The sequence below is a fragment of the Megascapheus bottae genome, chromosome X, assembly GCF_031878675.1.
Source record: "Megascapheus bottae isolate mThoBot1 chromosome X, mThoBot2.hap1, whole genome shotgun sequence".
In the NCBI taxonomy this organism is placed as follows: Eukaryota; Metazoa; Chordata; class Mammalia; order Rodentia; family Geomyidae; genus Megascapheus; species Megascapheus bottae.
The window spans coordinates 3,228,288-3,246,949 of NC_143547.1; the positions used below are offsets into that span (position 1 = coordinate 3,228,288).

Consider the following 18,662-nt stretch of genomic DNA (forward strand, 5'->3'; position numbering starts at 1 on the left):
GAGTCCGGCCCTTGTGTCTCCTCCCATTAGTAATCCTTGCTACTCTGGATACTGAGACTCAAGGATCATGGTTCCAAGCCAGCCCAGGCAGGAAAGTCCGCCACATCCTTATCTCCAATTAACCATCAAAAATGCCAGAAATGAAGGTGTAACTCAAGGAGATCTTGATACCTTTGAGTGAAAATGTTAAGGACCAACGCCTTGGTCCTTAAGCCCTGGTGCCAACACGCAAGTGACTTAGTGGATCCTCCAAAACTCTACTCACTACAGGCAAGGGGAATTCTGCATCTGATTAAGATGGCTCTATTCCTTTAATCATCCCAGTTGAATTTTACTCATTATTTAATTTAACTCACTTGAATAAATATATTGGTAGTGGGGAACAATGAGCACTTAAAAGGTCAAAATCCTATTTGAAAAACATGAGTTATAGGCCGGGAGTTTGGCCTGGTGGTTAAAGTGTTTGCCTAGCATGCACGAAGACCCGGATTCGATTCCTTGGTACCACATACATAGAAAAAAGCCAGAAGTGGTGCTCAGGCTCAAGTGGTAGAGCTCTAGCCTTGAGAAAGTCCAAGGACAGTGCTCAGGCCATGAGCTCAAGTCCAGGACTGGCAAAAAAACAAAACAAAATAAAAAAAAACCCACAAAAAAACATGAGTTACTTCAGTTGATGAAGAGCTAGATTATGAAATGGATACAGAAGACTGGATTCTTATGCTGTACATTTATGAACTCCATCTTTCTTAATCTTTTGCTATTCATTTAATACTGCAGGCTGTATTATTCCCTTGTGTTGTAGCGCCACCTCTTGGCATCATATATCCCCCAGAGCAGGTTGTACTATTTCTTGTGTTGAATCACTACCTGGCGGATTTTTTTTTTCTTTGCAGGACTGGAGGCTTGAACTTAAGGCTTGGGCACTGCCCCCTGACCTTCTTTTTGCTCAAGGCTAGCAGTCCACTACTTGAGCCACAGTTTTACTTCCAGCCTTTTCTAAGTTTGTTTATTGTACCCAAGAGTCCCATGGACTTTCCTACTTGGACTGGCTTGGAACTGTGATCCTCACATCTCAACCTCCTCAATAGTTGAGATTAAAGGCCTGAGCCTCTGGCACCCGGCTCTGGTGAACAGTTTTTGAATATGATAGTTCCTCCCCCGTGTGCCATTTGCTTTCTATGACAACAGAGGAAATTATTTGTAACACCGCACCAGCAGGTGGACATCCATGAATGAGATCCTTTCATGTCCACTTATTTGCCACTTCGTTTCACACTGGAGTAGGTTGAACTAGTGCTTGATTTAGTCCACCTCCTGGTGGACTTTTTTGGTCTGTTGTGGGGCTTGAATTTAGGGCCTGGGTGCTGTCCCGGGGTTCTTTTACTCAAGGCTACTTCTCTAGCACTTTCAGACATAGCTCCACTTACAGTTTTGAGTAGTTAATTGGAGACGAGAAGTACATGGGGACTTTTCTACCCAGGTTGATTTTGGACTGTGATCCTCATATCTGTCTCCTGGATAGCTAGGATTACAGATGTGAGCCACTTGTGCCAGGCTTCCCAGTGAACAATTTTAAATGAATTCCCTTTTCACCCACTTGTCTGGCATTTTTCTAGACTCTAGATGTGACAGAATCATTCTTTGTGGTGTAGTATCTACTGGTGTGCAGTTGTTAACAGTGTATGTTTTCTCTCATATGTGGGACAGAAATCTAAAACAAACAAGGAGAAAAAAACTAATACAAGACTCCAGGCATTCACACAGGAACAGTAAGATTGAAGGAGAATACTTTTACTAGAAGATCCCAAAGGGGCAATACTGTGAACATTTAAGAAGGAGTTATCAAAATGAATTTTAAGAAATGAAAACATGGTTTTTGTTGCTCCTGTTGGTGGAGCTGCTGTTGTTTTGTGTTTTGTTTGTTCTTTGCTCTTTTTGTCTTATTTGTTTTTTTTTAATCTGTCATTTGAAGGAGTACACCGAGGGCACAGAAATGGAGGTAGGAAGGGTGAACAAATGTTGCTATGATACTCAGTACACAGTGTTGAAAATTATATTATTTGTGGGTAGGGAGAGGAGAAGGAAACTAGAGGAAAGCAAAGGAATGGTATTGTCCAAAAAGAAATGTACTTGTTCCCTGACTCATGGAATAGTAACTCCTCTTTATAAAACCTTAATAATACCAATACCAAGAAAAGAATGTGATCCTCACTCACCTGTCTGATATTCCAGATAGGGGTATAGATTATTAATTTTGTTGTAAGCCACCTGGTAGTTTCTTAAAATCCTGTGTGTCCTTCCATGATAATAGAAGTTGGATTATTACTTGTAAGCCACTTGGCAGACAGTTGTTAGAACCCCTGTTCACCTGGTTGTCTTGCATTTTTTTTTTCATTTAATCCTAGAGAAAAGTTATTGAAGTGTAGTGCCACCATGTGGACATTTATTAACGTGATTCTTTTACATCTTGTCTGGCATTTCATTTCATATTAGATGAGACTGAATGATTTCTTTTGTTGTAATGCCTTTATAGATATTTATGAATGCGATCTTTCCTTACTTTCTTTTCTGACATTTCCTTTCATTTTACACTGCAGGAGTTTGAATTATTTCTTGTGGTGTAGTGCCTCCTAGTTTACATTCAGGAGTGTAAGCCTTATTCTTGTGAGTTGTATTTTATTCCATGCTAGAGGAGAGTTCATTATTATACCTCCCGGTGTCGCATGGTTAAAGTTCAAACTGTAAATAACCCTTATATAGATTATAGAAATACTTTGAAAGGTCCTTTCAGGTGATAAAGACTTTAATGTATGATTTCTCACTCTTGACATTATTGATGTTCACACCAGATAATTCTCTGTCATTGTTAACACTGGTTGGTCTGTAAAAACTTGGCTACGTTTATTTCTTCACCATGTTTCTTCTGGTCTCGCTGCTACATTTCTTTCCTTACAATCGTTTTCCTAACATCACCGCTGACATTTTCCATGCAATATTAGTTACGATTGACCCTGTGCTCTTTGTCTGCAATTAGTGCCTCCAGCTATCAGGCAAAGGAAACACTAAGAAGCACTCTCAGCATCATCTCAGGAGTGGGGAACTTTTTTTCCTCCAAGGGCCACTTGAATATTTGCAACGTCATTTTCATGCCATTCAAAAGTATCCCCCACAGTGATAAATGATAAATGATATGTATCTATTCTGTCATATGCCAAATGTCCTTGTAGGATATATACAGTGTATGGGCTCAGTCCGGCTAAAATAATTGTTACTTTTTGCTAATCCTGGGACTTGAACTCAGGGGCACTATCCTTGAGCTTTCTTAAGGTTAGCGCTCCATCACTTGAGCCACAACACCAACCACTCCTAGCTTTTTATGTGTATGTGGTACGGAGAAATTGAACCCAGAGCTTTTTTTCATATGTTTTTAAAATTGTAATTAATAGAAGGGTTACATTATATTCACCAAATAGAAGGTGCATTACTTCACATACATTGATACCCTTTCTCATGTCTTGGTCCCCAATTCCCTCCCCACACCCCCGAAACCCAGAGCTTTGTGCAAGCACTCTAGCACTAGGCCACACTTCCATCCAATAATTACTATTTTTAGAGTATGTCTTCTTCGTTTTCTTTGATTTCAGCACATTTATGCACCTACACACCAAGCTCTTTTTGTCCTACATATGTATTAAACAAAATGTATTCCATAGTTCTTATTGAAGATATTATTGTATCATAGCCAGGTGTAGGATGGAGTTTAGATTGCAGTACATTTAGCAAAGAATGACCTGATATCAACACCTGTGAAAGGCAAAGAAGGGGATAGATTGGTTAGCTTCTCAGCTATGGTATATTGACATACTTGGATAGGTGAATACTTTGTATGAGTATTGCTATCCTATGCATTGTAGAATGTTTAGTTAGCAACCTTGGCCTTTATCATCTAGATGCTAGTAGCTTATCACCTCCATATACCAGGAAATACTTGGGTTTTGGTTCAAAACTTTCCCCAGTTGAAAACCACTGGGGTAGAGAGAAGGCTTGAGATGCTATGTGAGCCTAGCAGCAGCCTTGGAAAAGCCGTGGGGATCTGGGAGCCAGAATGACCCCTCTGAATTGTGGAAAGTACGGTCAAGATGACAGAGCCTTTATCCTCACGTTATGACCAGCCAACATGGATGCAGGCCTCTGGTAAAGGATGTGCTGTTGAATGAAATGGCCATTTGCTATTGGAATAACAAGTCTCTCATTGAAGGGGGAATCAAAGGCATTCCCATTTTCTGTAAGATCTGATATTCTATACTTGTTAATTTACTTACTGTTTTCCACTTAATGCTAAAATCCCAAAGAATTGTGTTCATAACTTAGTTGGTTGCATCATCAAAAGCTAGCATACCACACGGGCATAAAAATATTGGTTAAATGAACTGGGCTAATATTTGTGGTTATTTGAATATATGGGGTTATTTGAATGTTTACAATCTTAAAGCCTATAAGCCAAAACATCATTGTGAATTATATTGAGATGTAGGAAACTCCAAAGAAATAAATCCATATTTATTGTATTGTTATTTTAATGCATCAATTCCAGTTTTTGTGGGTCATGGGGCTTGAACTCTGGGCCTGGGCACTGTCTCTGAGCTCCTCAGATCAAGGCTTCTGCCCTACCTCTGGGCCTGGGTGTTGTCCCTGAGCTCTTCAGTTCAAGGCTACCGCTCTACCCCTAAGCCAAGCCCCACTTCCTGCGTTTCCTAGAGGTCAACTGGAGATGAGAGTCTCAGGTCCTTTTGTGCCTGGGCTGGCTTTGAACCTTGATCCTCAGATCTCAGCCTCCTGAGTAGCTAGGATTACAGGCGTGAATCACGTGCATGGAACAAATTCCATTTTTTGAGGAGCAAAAAGATATGTAGCTGATAATACTAAATAATAGGAAGCTACTTTAGCAATGCTTTAAATGATTCTTGAGTAGTCAGTTCAAAAGGGGCTGGCAAGGTTGATGTGGACTAGAACAACCAATTTTTGAAATAGGCCCCAGAATTCAAATATTGACAAAAATTACTTAAAATAGATAGGGTTACAAAAAAACTGTCCCCTCCCTATGTGTAAAATAGCTCTTGTTTTCTTCCACCAGAGGGCTCACTTGTACATGGACAGTGAAGGAGAACTATCTGGTACTTGTAAAGTTGAATAGTACAATTAATTTTCCAGCCATATATTGTAGTGACATATGTCACTGAATCTAACTTTACATCTCAAGTTCAAAACTGTATTGTACTGCATTTCCAACCCTATTCTTTCACATTGTCTATGTCGCTAAATCTTAAGTTGGGTTTAAATTAATCTCTAAGTAATACTATTATGTCTTACTGACCCCAATGACATATAACACTTTTTAGAACATAATTTTCCATCTGGTATGAGCTCTCACAAGCTATTTTATGAGTTATAATCCAGAAATAATGCACATCTACATGTACTATGTAGTATTACCATGAAGGATGGAGAGAAAAATCAGGTAAATAGTGCCTCCATATTGTCAGATTGTTCTTTTTTTTTGTTGTTGCTAGTCCTAGGACTTGAACTCAGGGCCTGGGCACTGTCCTTGGGCTTTCTCAATGCTAGGGCTCTATCCTAAGGCACAGCACCACGTCTGGTTTTTTTCTGTGTTTGTGGTACTGAGAAATCGAAGCCAGGGCTTCGTGCATGCTAGGCAATCACTCGACTGCTAGGTCACATTCCCGGCCACTGTCACATTGTTCTTGCATGTGTATCGCACACAGTGAGCTCACATGGTAAAATGGTTGAGCCCTTGTTCCAAGTCTTCTCTTGTCCTTTACTGCCTGTGTCACTCCATCTTAAAGCCTCTTGTTCTTCATCTAGTAATAGAGAAGCAATGATGACTGCTGGGTTCCCTTTCCAGACGGCTGATGTGGATTTGCAGTATCAGTGCTGTGGGTATCCTCAGATGTGTGCTCCTTCATTGATGTCGCTGTATAGGAAGCAATGGAAGCTCTTGGGAATTATTTATTATGTACTCTTCAGATTCTCTAGATTTCCCTATGGGAATGGTTTGATTGAATGAGGCTTTAAGCTTCCTTCCTTCCTTCCTTCCTTCCTTCCTTCCTTCCTTCCTTCCTTCCTTCCTTCCTTCCTTCCTTCCTTCTTTCCTTCCTTCCTTCCTTCCTTCCTCCCTCCCTCCCTCCCTCCCTCCCTCCCTCCCTCCTTCTCCCTCTGACTGTCTGTCTCTCTCTCTCTGTCTCTTTCTTCCATTTTTTTGGTTGGTTCTGGGGCTTGAACTCAGGCCTGAGTGCTGTCCCTGAGCTCTTTTGCTCAAGGCTAGCTAATACTATAGCACTTTTGAGTCACAGCTCCACTTCTGGTTTTCTGGTGATTAACTGGAGAAAAGAGTTTCATGGACTATCCTGTCTGGGCTGGCCTTGAACTGCAGTCCTCAGATCTCAGCCTCTGGAGTAGGTAGGATTATAGGAGTCAGCCACCAGCACCTGGATAAGTCATCAGAGTCTTAAGCAATTAAGAAAACTGGGAGAAGCCAGGCACAGTGGCTCACACCACTAATCCTAGCTACTCAGGAGGCTGAGATCTGAGGATCAAGGTTCAAAGCCAACCCGGGCACAAAAGGACCTAAGACTCTTATCTCCAATTAACCTCTAGAAAACAGGAAGTGGGGCTTGGCTCAAGGGTAGCCTAGAGCTGAAGAGCTTAGGGGCAACACCCAGGCCCAGGGCTAGGGTGGTAGCCTTGAGCTGAAGAGCTCAGGGACAGAGCCCAGGCCAAGTTCAAGCCCCATGACCTCCCCCCACACAAAAGAACACTGGGAGAAAGCCAAGAGTTATAGCCAAATGAGCATTACATTTCTGCAAATCTAGTATAGAGGAGTGTGTGATGAATAATTATGACATGACTTTCACAACAACTGTGGGAAGTTGAGCACACTCAAATACATTTCTTACTTTGTTTTAGGTAAATTTCAACTATCATTGTAGGAAATTTATACTTTAATAATAACTTAAAACTATGAAGGGACCGTACGGTTATACAGGGGAAGATGTTTGTTATTATTCATTAGCAATTAGTGAAATTGAAGCAGTTCAGGAACATGGACTATTAGGCAGCTATCAGAATGAAAATTATGAATATTACATGGGTATAAGGAAAGTAAGTGATGGATGATAAGTAAAATGAAAGCAGAATAAAGTATAAGGATGTAGAAATTGAGAGTATACGTGGCTGGGTAAATGGCAAGAAAGAAAAACAGAATGGTAATGGCCTCTAACATATTTCTGTCTAGGAGTTATGAAGATAGTTTCCCTCTCTCTCCTTCCTGTTCATAAATGATATCATTACTGCTATAGAAAAGGATAGTTTCAAATATATTTTCATTCGTAGTTTGAAATCTAGCAATATCTAATTAGTATGTTAACGAAGTAGTTCATTCTTACTAGCGGTCATCATTATTATTAGCAGTACTAATAGGGTTACAATGCTACAAGTAAGGTTCTGAGTTAAATTCTTCTTGGTTAATTTCACTTCTAGAAATAGGATATTTAAATTACCTAAGAATGTTTTTCCTTTTTTTCTTTTGGATGTTGACCCCTTAAGATATGCACACAAAATACAAAATTATTTTGACTGGAAATCTGTCTCAATTGTATTCTGTGATTTCCTGCCTTTTACAACAATTTTCTGAGTACATTTTTTTTCTTTTCTTTATATCCCAGGGTCATCAGGGTGAATGTCAATCTCCTTTGCTGTTGTGTGAAGTTCATATGTAGGGTTATTTGACTCTACATAGCATGATGAAATTTTCTGATTTTTGATTGTTTGGTTCGTATGTTTTGCAGGTTAAAACTTGTTTAGAAGTCATGTACAATGGCTCACATCTATAATCAGAGGCTGAGATTTGAGAAGCAGAATCAAAGGCAGCCTGGGCAGGAATGTCTATGAGATGCTAATGTATCACCAAAAATGACAGAAATGGGGGCGGTGGCTCAAGTGCTAAAGCCTTTGGCAACCTTCCTTTCTTAACCTACTAAAAAATTTGAGGTGTCTAACATGCCTTGTGGGAAAAAGATCACAAACTGAATATATTAGAATTATGAACCAAATGTTCCACAGGATAAATGTCTGGTGGGGGAGACATAGGTCGGTTTGACTAACCTCTTAGCCCTTAGCTGTTGCCTGTGTAGGGTGAGTTCTTTGGGACATGACTTACACATAAGATACATGTTGCTGCAGGGAAAATAGACAATACGAACTCCCTGAAACCGAGCATAGGAGTAGTAAATGCAGTCAATACCACTAAATCAATGGAAACTGTAAGCAGAATCAAGCAATCGATAGCCAGAAAACAAAAAGCTCACACTTGCAGTGGCTATGCCATTCCATTTTCCAATTTATAGACTCCATCTGGGTCTGAATTTACCTCCATTTGAGAACAGATTAATGGAAAAGGAAAAGCAGAAATTATACAGAGAATAATCTATGTAACTGAATAATCTTTTCATTTAGTGAAATGTCTTTATTTATGTGTTGGTGTGTGTGTGGGGGTGCTTCCTGGGACTTGAACTCAGACACTTGATATTGGTCTTGGTCTTCTTTGTTCTAGACTAGCACTCTAACACTCGAGCCACAGTTCCACTTCCTATATGGCAGGTCTTGAACACACAAAGATAGTTGCTAGATGCTGTTGAGGTTGAAAAGAAGCATGCATTCCTGTTCCTTACCCTCATTTTTTTTCTTTTTTGCAATCATTCTGAATCACTTTGGAGCCAACAAAAATACTTTTGAAAGTAGAATAGAATTCAACAAATTATGGGGAAAACTTGAAAAGAGCATCTCCACACCCATTAGATCAGAAATGTATTTATGTACTTGCAGAATTAACTTACTACAATTTAAAAATATCTTTAAGTAGTTGTACAAAGGAGATAGCATCCTCAAAATGTTTATGAATGCAATGCATCTTGATTGTTGTCATCCCTTTCATCATTCTTCCATCCCTACTGTTCACCTCTATTTTTCTTATATGTGTAGGCTATGCATTAAATTTTATGACTGAATTCTCCCCTTTTACTCTGGCCATTGGTCTACCCTCCTCTGGGCTTCCCCTCCACATTTTTCAAATACTCATTTCCTGGTATTTTTTAAAAATATTTTTATTGTAATTAATAAAAGGGTTACATGATATTTGCCAGATAGAAGGTGCATTAATTCACATACATTGATACCCTTTCACATGTCTTGGTCCCCATTACCCACCCCCCAATCTTGGTTTTTCTCCCTTCCCTATCCAATTTCAAATAACCAAATACAAATATATCCAATATATCAGATAACAAAGTGAGATATTGTAACAATATGAGATACCCAAGGGACAGCAAAAGAGATGAGAGATAACACAGTACATTAAGGACGACAATCATTCATTATATGGCTTTTGTTTCAATATCATAGAGGTCCTTTCAATTAGCTTCATATTATTCCTGGTATTTTTTAAATAATGCACAAAATTGTGAAATAATCTATATCCTTAATGATTGTTTTCTCATTTCTTATGGGAAAGATGATGGAAGTAAGATGGCTCAAAAGTTAGGAATTAGAAAGTACGTTCCCTTCTGGCTATTGGATAAGATGGACATACACATGTTTCATGATTTATAGCTCAGTAAATGTGGGGGCACTGGGTATAATCCACTTATTAGTTATACATTTGGTTTTTGGTTAAACTAAATGTACAATCAATTTAATCTACATAATTGATAAAATCCATAGATAGAAACTGTCAGCTTAATCCTTTTTAACAGTGCTTCTTAGCTTTGGCTTCATATTAGAAGCATTTGGCAAGCTTTAAAAAACCCTAAGCCAAAACTGAATCCTTGACAAATTCAATTAGAACCCCTTGGGAATGAGACCAATATACTAGCATTTTTAAAGCTCACTAGGTGGTTCTAATACATAGCTAAGTTTTGCATGCAATGTTTTATAGAATATCCCTGCTTCTTCCTAGATGAGCTTAAGTACCTTGGGGAATTTTCTTTAACAACATTTAGCAGTCCTTTCCTCTAGCAGTCTAGGGATCATTTCTATTTCTTTTGCTATAAATGAAAGCAGATCATTCCAAAAGAGTAAGCACATTGTCTCCTTTTATTCTGACATATTTTTACTGTTGATTTTTTCTGCCATATTGATAAAAGAAAGGTATGGTACCATATGAAGTCAGATTATCTTAGGATAGCATACAGGATGGACTATTGACAAGTTCTCATGGGTTGGCCATTTATTTAATCTTTAGCCTAATTTCTCCTTCTCAGTGGAACTGTTTGTCACCTAGAAAGACTTTTACTCATCAGGAGACATTTGGAAATATTAGATACATTTTTTTAATTTTATGTCTGAGACCAGGACTTGAACTCATTACCTGACAATTTTGCTCATTGGTTAGAGCTCTACAAAGTTTGTCATGCCTCCAAACCCCATTCATAGTCAGCTCACACTGGGGCTGGCTTGAACTGTACTTCTCAGATACCAGTTTCCTGGGCAGCCTGGATTACATGTGTAACCCACCAATATTTGGCTTTGAAATCATGTTCTATCCATGAAGAATGCAAAATTTTATGTAACAGAAAATTGATCATGGATTAACATTCATTATCAATGGTTTAAAAGGGCCAAAGCTCTCACCTGAAAAGATTCCATTGAAGTAGTGAATACTAGTTTCACAAACTGATTCCACATATTTGCTGTGATTTTTTTGGTAGTACTGGGGTTTGAACTCTGGGCCTCATGATTATTAGGCAGGTACTCTATCGCTGAGCCATACCTACAGCACATTCATTGGGCTGACTTTTTGGGATAGAGTCCTGCTTCTTGCCCCAGCTTAGACCTAGACCAAAATCTGCCTGTTTCAGGCACCACCACATCTAGTTGTCCATTAAGGGGGGGGGGGGTCTCATGAGGAGCCTCAGCCATGTTGACCCGATTTAAACAGAGATGAAAGCTCCGTACCTTTACTTGAAGAAAACTAAACTCAGGCATATCTTTCTGAACTTGTGTATTTAAATGTGTAATTTGCCAAAGCTTTGTGTTGTATGAAAAACAAAGACTGTAAATGGAAGGAAAGAAGGAATGCTCTTTACTTCCAAATGATCATTGATATTCTGTAAAGGGTCTGGGCTGGGATATTTGGATCTCAAGCAGGTCTGAGTTGCCTTGGATGGCTGATCCTGAGCAAGCCATCTATAAGAAGTTCCAGAAGGATCTGAAGCTACAGAGGCTTGGCCATAGAAACCCCTTGGAGAAAAGAATACTTTCTATTTCCTTTTGATTTTTGTTTTGCTTAACGCATTTAAGAATTTTTCAAATACTTTTATTATCTTTAAGTAGCTGTGAAAAGGAATTACCATTCCACAAAGCTGTTTATGAATAGTGAGTCTTGATGGCACTCCTTTCAACATTCTCACTCACTACTCTGTTTCAATGTATTCAAGAGAAAAATTCATACAAATACAAGGAAGAAAATTTCAGCAGACCTTGCAATTGCTTCAAAAAGTTGATTTTGAATTAGAATAACAGTATTCCCCCGTGCATTCAATAGACAGATTGCAGGGTGCATCTTCTGTAATCTCAATAATTTCCCTAGGTTTTTCTTTATCACTTTTGCAAATATATGCCACATAAGTAATGTTACTATGGCAAAAGCTACTTTTTAAAGTGAATACCCCTCAATATGTTTATAAGTTTATAAACTAAAACTAGCTTTCACATATGAGGGAAAATATGCATCCTTTCTCAGGGGCCTGACTTACTTCATTTAACATGTTTTTTCCCCCCAGGTCTCCCCATTTCTTTACAAATGGTACAATATCATTGTATTAACTGAAATATGGTAGATTCAATGAAGAAATCAAATAGTGCAATTCCATAGAAAGACAAAGTCAAAGTTCAACAAAATAAGCTAAAGAGGTCGGAAGTTTGGCCTAGTGGTAGAGTGCTTGCCTAGCATGCACGAAGACCGTGTTCAATTCCTCAGTACCACATACATAGAAAAAAACTAGAAGTTTGATTCCTCAGTACCACATACATAGAAAAGGCCAGAAGTGGTGCTGTGGCTCAAGTGGTAGAGCTCTAGCCTTGAGAAAGTCCAAGGACAGGGCTCAGGCCCTGAGTTCAAGGCCCAGGACTGGAAAAACAAATGAGCTATAGAAAGTGGTTACTTGAAAGGGGTGGGGAGGGGTCAAGGGGAAAGGGGTAGATGAATGAAGAAGAGAAGATAGGGAGAATGCAGTCAAAAATCCAGTTTATATTCTATAAATTTAAGAAGATGAAGGAAAGGGTAGGTGGGAGTAAAAGGGGTGACACTGATAAAGATATATTTTTCTACCCCTCTCATTTTACCCCTTGTCCCTTGCAAGTGCCCATTTCCTGGGACCTATTTTGTTGGACTTTGACTTAGTCTTTCTGGAGAATTATACAACTTGAGCTCTCCATGGAGACTATTATACTGCAGTTAATTCATTTATAATTGCTTGCATACCATCCCATGTGTTTACTTATAGATTTATAGGTACATTATAGCTACCACAAATGAGGGAAACCATTTAACCTATGTTTCTCTGGGTCTGGCTTACTTCAATTAATATGCAATTTTCCAAGTCTTCCCATTTCCTTACGAAGGGTACAGTACCATTGTTTCTGATAGGTGAGTAGAAATTCAGATAACAAATTAGGGAGGGAGTAGAATGAAGGAGGGAATGCATTGTATATACCATAGAGTTGAGAAAAATAAGGGAAGGGGTGGGCTGAAGAGGGGTGAAGTGGTTGACCAGCGGACACAGGTTAAGATGCATTGTATACTTCAATTGCTTTGTTAAATGGCAAACAATTCAATACACAACATAAAAATTAAATAAAATGAGGGACTGGAGTGGGGTGGGTGAGAATGTTGAAAGGGGTGACCTTGATCAAGATCCAAAGGGGAAGAAAAAATGAAGGCAGTTGGGATAACTAAATCAGTGAACTCGGGAGCGTTACGAAAGAGGAAGTACGGCTTAGGAGAAGACAGGTAGAGGAACACATAGGAGTTATTATCCATATCAATGTAAGGCCAATCAAAGCTCTTCTTCTTAGAGACAATTGTGCTCTGTCAATCAAAAGGAAGGAGGGAGAAGATCAGTAATAAACACTTTTAAAAGACTCGTCTCCTGGAAGGTCATCCATTAGCCAGTGCTCCAACATGAGATGCCTATCTCAAAAGGCATCCAGGATGGGGAGAAACATGGCAGAGCACAGTCTGACCATTTCTTCACCTGAATCCTGAACACCTGCACAGAGCAAGAGGTAGTTCTGCTCACAGAAAGCTGATTGCTTTGTTCAGGCTCTCTGATGCGGATCTCTTGCAATGATGCTGTGTGGTTTTACTCATTTATAAATGGCACAGCAGATGGCAGTCCAACATAAAAAGAATGAGATGAACATATCATAATCTCCAGTGGTGACACATGGGCAAGAGATAGCAGAGTCTTGGAATTGCTTGGGTGTCTGAAGAAACAACATTATCGAATAGAATTTTCTGGAATGACAGACCTATTGTATACTTGTACTGTCATAATGGTTACATGAGCTCTTACAACCTAGAAATGTGGCCAGTGAGACTGAAGCAATAAAAATGTAAATTTAGGGACAGGAGTTTGGCCTAGTGGTAGAGTGCTTGCCTAGCATGCACCAAGACCCGGGTTTGATTCCTCAGTACCACATACTTAGAAAAAGTTGAAAGTGGTTCTGTGGCTCAAGTGGTAGAGTGCTAGTCTTGCGGAAAGCCCAAGGACAATGCTCAGGCACTAAGTTCATGCCACAGGACTGGCAAAAAAAATCAATAAAAATTAAAAAATGTAACTTTTATATAATTCAATTCAACGTGAGAAAGCAAATGCGGTGGGCAGCTTCTGTACTGAGTAGTATGGATCTGTCACTTACAAGGCAAGTTTCTAGACTTTTCCAAGTTTAGATTCCCTCACCTGTTATTTCTTCTGTGTTGATAACAGAATTGTCTTGTTTGGGAGAATACCTTAGTGGGTAATGTGGTCAGAAAATCATAGGTCTCAGAAAAGTGGGTGTAAAACAAAATACAAAACATAGAAAAGGCCAAGTCATTTTCTTCGAGAACAAGGAAAAAGAATTTGTTATTGACCTTTAGTGAAAGGAACTGATGGAAGGAAGGAGAAGAGGAGCCAGTAGAAAAGGCTGCAGGCCCCGCGTAATGACAGCACCGTGACAGGAACAGAGTGAGCTAATTATGACTTCTAAGTTACTTGTGCTACTGTGTTGGAAACAAATTCTTTCTGAACCTTTGGCAACATTTGCATAAATACAAATAGTGTGTGTGTGTGTTTGTGTGTAGGCATGTGTGTGAATTTATTAGATGGATCTAATGATCAGTGTAGAATTGAATGGATATCAGGGTATATGAAATGATGAGATCTTTAAAAAGTTAAACTAATTCAGTGAAAGCAGGCACTCAGAGGGAGAAGAAACCATGAGACAGCCTCAGAGGAAGTTTCAGCTAGTATTGACTTTTCATAAGATGAGGATTCATGCCAAGTTTACACAGATCTCAAAGAGACACATTGTCACTGCTGCTACTTGTATTATTTGTAAACTGGAACAAGTGGCTCTGTGGAGGGTTGCTGTGAAGATAAGAAGAGAATACTTGCGCACTTCTTATACAGAGGAAGAGTGGAGTAAGTGATACTCAAGCTTTAGGTTCATATTTTAAAAACGAATATAATACTCTTCCTGTTTTTTTTTTTTTTGCAGGATGAAGTGAAGTTACAAGCAAATCTCCTGCCTCACAGTAAGCATTCTCTAAATGCCATGCTTATTCTTTCTGTGCCAGGAAATCTTCTTCTAGATCCTGTTTGATAGCTATATCATTTACATCGCAGAACTAGACATGCCCCAGAAAGCTGAAAACATATAGGGGTGTTCTCTTCTGTCTCTTCTCTTAATGATGTATGAACATTACTTTTAGGAACCGTTCACTGGAATGAATTATTTTGTAGTAGTATAGAACTTATTTTTAACTCTTTTGTCTCATGTCTATTGTCTAGGCATGTCATTCGTCTTTAGCCATAAAATCTCTCAGAGTTTTCATCTCTTGCTTATCATTTATATTGGTTTATGGCCTTACATTGATGAGCCCAACCTTTTTGTGGCCAACACTGGGGCTTGAACTCAGGGCCTGGGCACTGTCCTTTAGATTTTTTTTTTTTTACTGAAGGCTAGCATTCTACCACTTGAGCCCCAGAATTACTTCAGGCTTTTCCTGTGTAGGTGGTACCAGGGTTTCATGCATTCTAGGCAAGTACTCTATCACTAAGCCACATTCCCAGCCTTGAGACCAATTTTCTCTGTTGCTTTTTTTCTTTATCCAGTATGTGGGTCTTGTTTATCCAATCAGCTGTTCTTGACTCTCCGATAGTGACATTTGTTTCTTTTTTTTTTTTGCCAGTCCTGGGCTTGAGCTCAGGGCATGAGCACTGTCCTTGGACTTTCTCAAGGCTGGAGCTCTACCACTTGAGCCTCAGCACCACTTCCGGCTTTTTTCTATATGTGGTACCGAGGAATCGAACCCAGGTCTTCATGCATGCTAGGCAAGCACTTTAACCACTAGGCCAAACTCCCGGGCCCAGTGACATTTGTTTCTAAATAGTTCTATTCCTCTTGCTTTTCAAATGCCACAAAATGTCTATTGAGTATTAATTCTAGCTTTGCATGAAGTAAGTTGCTTGCACTTTTTTGTGTATTTATCCAGCATCTTGTGTATTTATTCCAGTCTTCTTCTTATTGCTGCAGCCAGAATCAATTATTCCTGAGATTAAGATGGGAAATTTCCTAGAATTAAAGGGCTTTGGCTACACTTCCTGAAAAATTCATTGTTACAGTCTATTCTAGCGGCCAACAAGCAGGGGTCTGATTTTTTTTTCCTGTGGATGACATGATAACTTAAATTTCAGCTTTTAAACTAAAAGTGTTTTATTAATCCCTAAATACAACCAAACACATTTACCATATCATCTTTAATTCATCTAACTTCTCGGTGATGGTGACAGTAGTGGTGTTTAATTCAAGCTACTAATTGATCATCAGCATAGATGGGTAATTGAAAGTATGTTGACTGAGATATACGTGTCTTTGTCCTTTTTATTAAAAGAGCTTAGTGTAAGTAACATGGCATAATTTCTCAAATTTATTACTTGTATTTTCAGCCAGCACTTCTGTTCAAGTGATGGAGAATTGCAGCTGGATGCTTGCAGATTGTGGTATTGAGCATTTAATGGATGGAGGCTGGGGAATCTCATATTCTCTCTAGTATGCTTAGCTTTTTGATGTGGGGGCTCAGGTGTCCTGAAGAGAGACAATTGCAGCTCCACTTCTGAGACTCCAATAGTGTAATAATAATTCAGGCAAACTGTGTCCCCATCCTGATGACTAGAGAGAGGTCTCATTTTGTAGTCTTTTCATTTCAGATGTTGACTCTCCATGGTGAATAATAAATACAGGCATAAACTGTAAAAAAATAGATGTTTCCTTTTCCAGGAGATGGAATTGCCTACAAAAGGCTGGAATAAAAAAAACAGCCTAAAAAATAAACCTTGTCAGAACTGATAGCTAATGTTTGAAATCTTCTTCTACTGTATCTGGGGAGCATCGCCAAAGAGCATTTTAGGAATAGCATGCCAGGTTGTTTGTGAATATATAGGGTGTTTATCAGTATTATATATGAAGATGTTTCCCCTCAGACTTACCATCCCCTGTTGGACTCTCTTATTTTACTAGGATTGTAAATCACAGAGAGTATTTGAGAGAGAAAGTAATTGTTAACTGTGATGTGTGGTAATGTGTTCCCTTTAGTGTCATATTTTTTTCCTTTGGCTGGTCCTGGGGTTTGAACTCAGGGCCTAGACACTGTCCCTAAACTTTTGTGCTCAAGGCTAGTGGTCTACTACTGTGAGCCACAGCTTCACTCAATGGCTTTTTGGTGGTTCATTAGAGATAAGACACGCATGGATATTCCTGTCTGGGCTGGTTTCGAGCTACAATGCTCACATCTCAGCCTCCTGAACTGCAAGAATCATGGGCAGGAGCCACCAACACCCAGCTATTAATATCATTTTGGTTTTCTCTATATGTTTACTAGAGCTTCCACAAGGAAAATACCAGCAGGTAAAAGGAGCACCAGAAATGAGAACTGATCTGAAAAGTGCGTAGAGCTTTGAATTATTTGGGCCAAGTTCCTTTTAGAACCCAATTCATCATTTTTGAACTTTGGTTTAATCAATGAAAGTACAACTAGAAGACAATAAAAATCCACACAAATTATTTTTTCTGAGTGAAATAGTTTGTGAAGTTCTGAATTTTTACTTAATATTTCCTCATTATCTCTATGGTGCTACAGACTGTCACCATAATCTACTAAGAAAACTAAAGCTTGTATTTTATTTTTCTCATGATTCATAATGAGTAGGTTATTTGAAAAGTTGTGCTATTTACAATAGCCAGATGAATGGAAAAACGTATGGATGATGCATATCACACAGAATGGAGTATTATTGAACCAGGGTCTTCGCGCATGCCAGGCAAGCGCTCCCCGACTAGGCCAAACTTCCAGCCTGGGATCTAGATTTTAAAAAGACATTAAAAAAAGTTCAACTGGGCTGGGAGTTTGGCCTAGTGGTAGAGTGCTTGCAGAGCATGCATAAAGACCCAGGTTTGATTCCTCAGTACCACATACATAGAAAAAAGCTGGAAGTGGTGCTGGGACTCAAGTGGTAGACCTCTAGCCTTGAGAAAGTCCAAGGACAGAGCTCAGGCCCTGAGCCCAAGCCCAGGAGTGGCAAAAAAAACCAAAAAAACAAGTTCACCTGAGATGTTAGGGGAGAACAATTGAATAAAGGGATACAAAAATTGTGATAGGGATGAATATGAGCCACATGCATGATACATATTTTTGAAAATGTCATAATAAGGGGCCGGGAGCATGGCCTAGTGGCAGTGTGCTTGCCTAGTATGCACAAAACCTTGGGTTCAATACCTTGCCACCACATACACAGAAAAATCCAGAAGTAGTGCTGTGGCTCAAGTGGTACAGAACTAGACTTGATAAAGCCAAAGGATAGTATTCAGGCCCTAAGTTCAAGCCCTAGGATTGGTAAAGTAATGTCTTAATTAAACTCACTGTTATGTAAATTTAGTAATAAAATTAAAAAGAAAAGCTATAATTAGCTCTGAAAAATTATATTATAGAAGAAGACCTTCACCACATAGGAAAATATTCAAGCTAAATTTTTTTTCAGTATTTTTTATTGTAATTAGTAAAAGGGTTACATGATATTTGCCAGATAGAAGGTGCATTAATTCACATACATTGATACCCTTTCACATGTCTTGGTACCCATTTCCCTTCCCCCCACACCCCCCACCCGTCTTGGTTTCCCCCCTTCCCTATCAAATTTCAAATATCCAAATACAAATAAATTCAATATATCAGATAACAAAGTGAGATACTATACCAATATGAGATAACCAAGGGGCAGCAAAGGAGATGAGAGACAACATAGTACATTAAGGACAGCAATCATTCA

General features: G+C 39.0%; 1 long non-coding RNA gene across 1 annotated transcript in view; it reads left to right on the forward strand.

Annotated features, from left to right (window-relative positions):
* LOC150040379 (uncharacterized) overlaps nt 1-18,662 on the forward strand; it is a 61,531-nt gene that overhangs the window by 123 nt on the left and 42,746 nt on the right. The window contains exon 2 of the long non-coding RNA XR_016533754.1: nt 14,836-14,872. This is a non-coding gene — a long non-coding RNA (uncharacterized LOC150040379). The remainder of the gene's footprint in view (nt 1-14,835; nt 14,873-18,662) is intronic.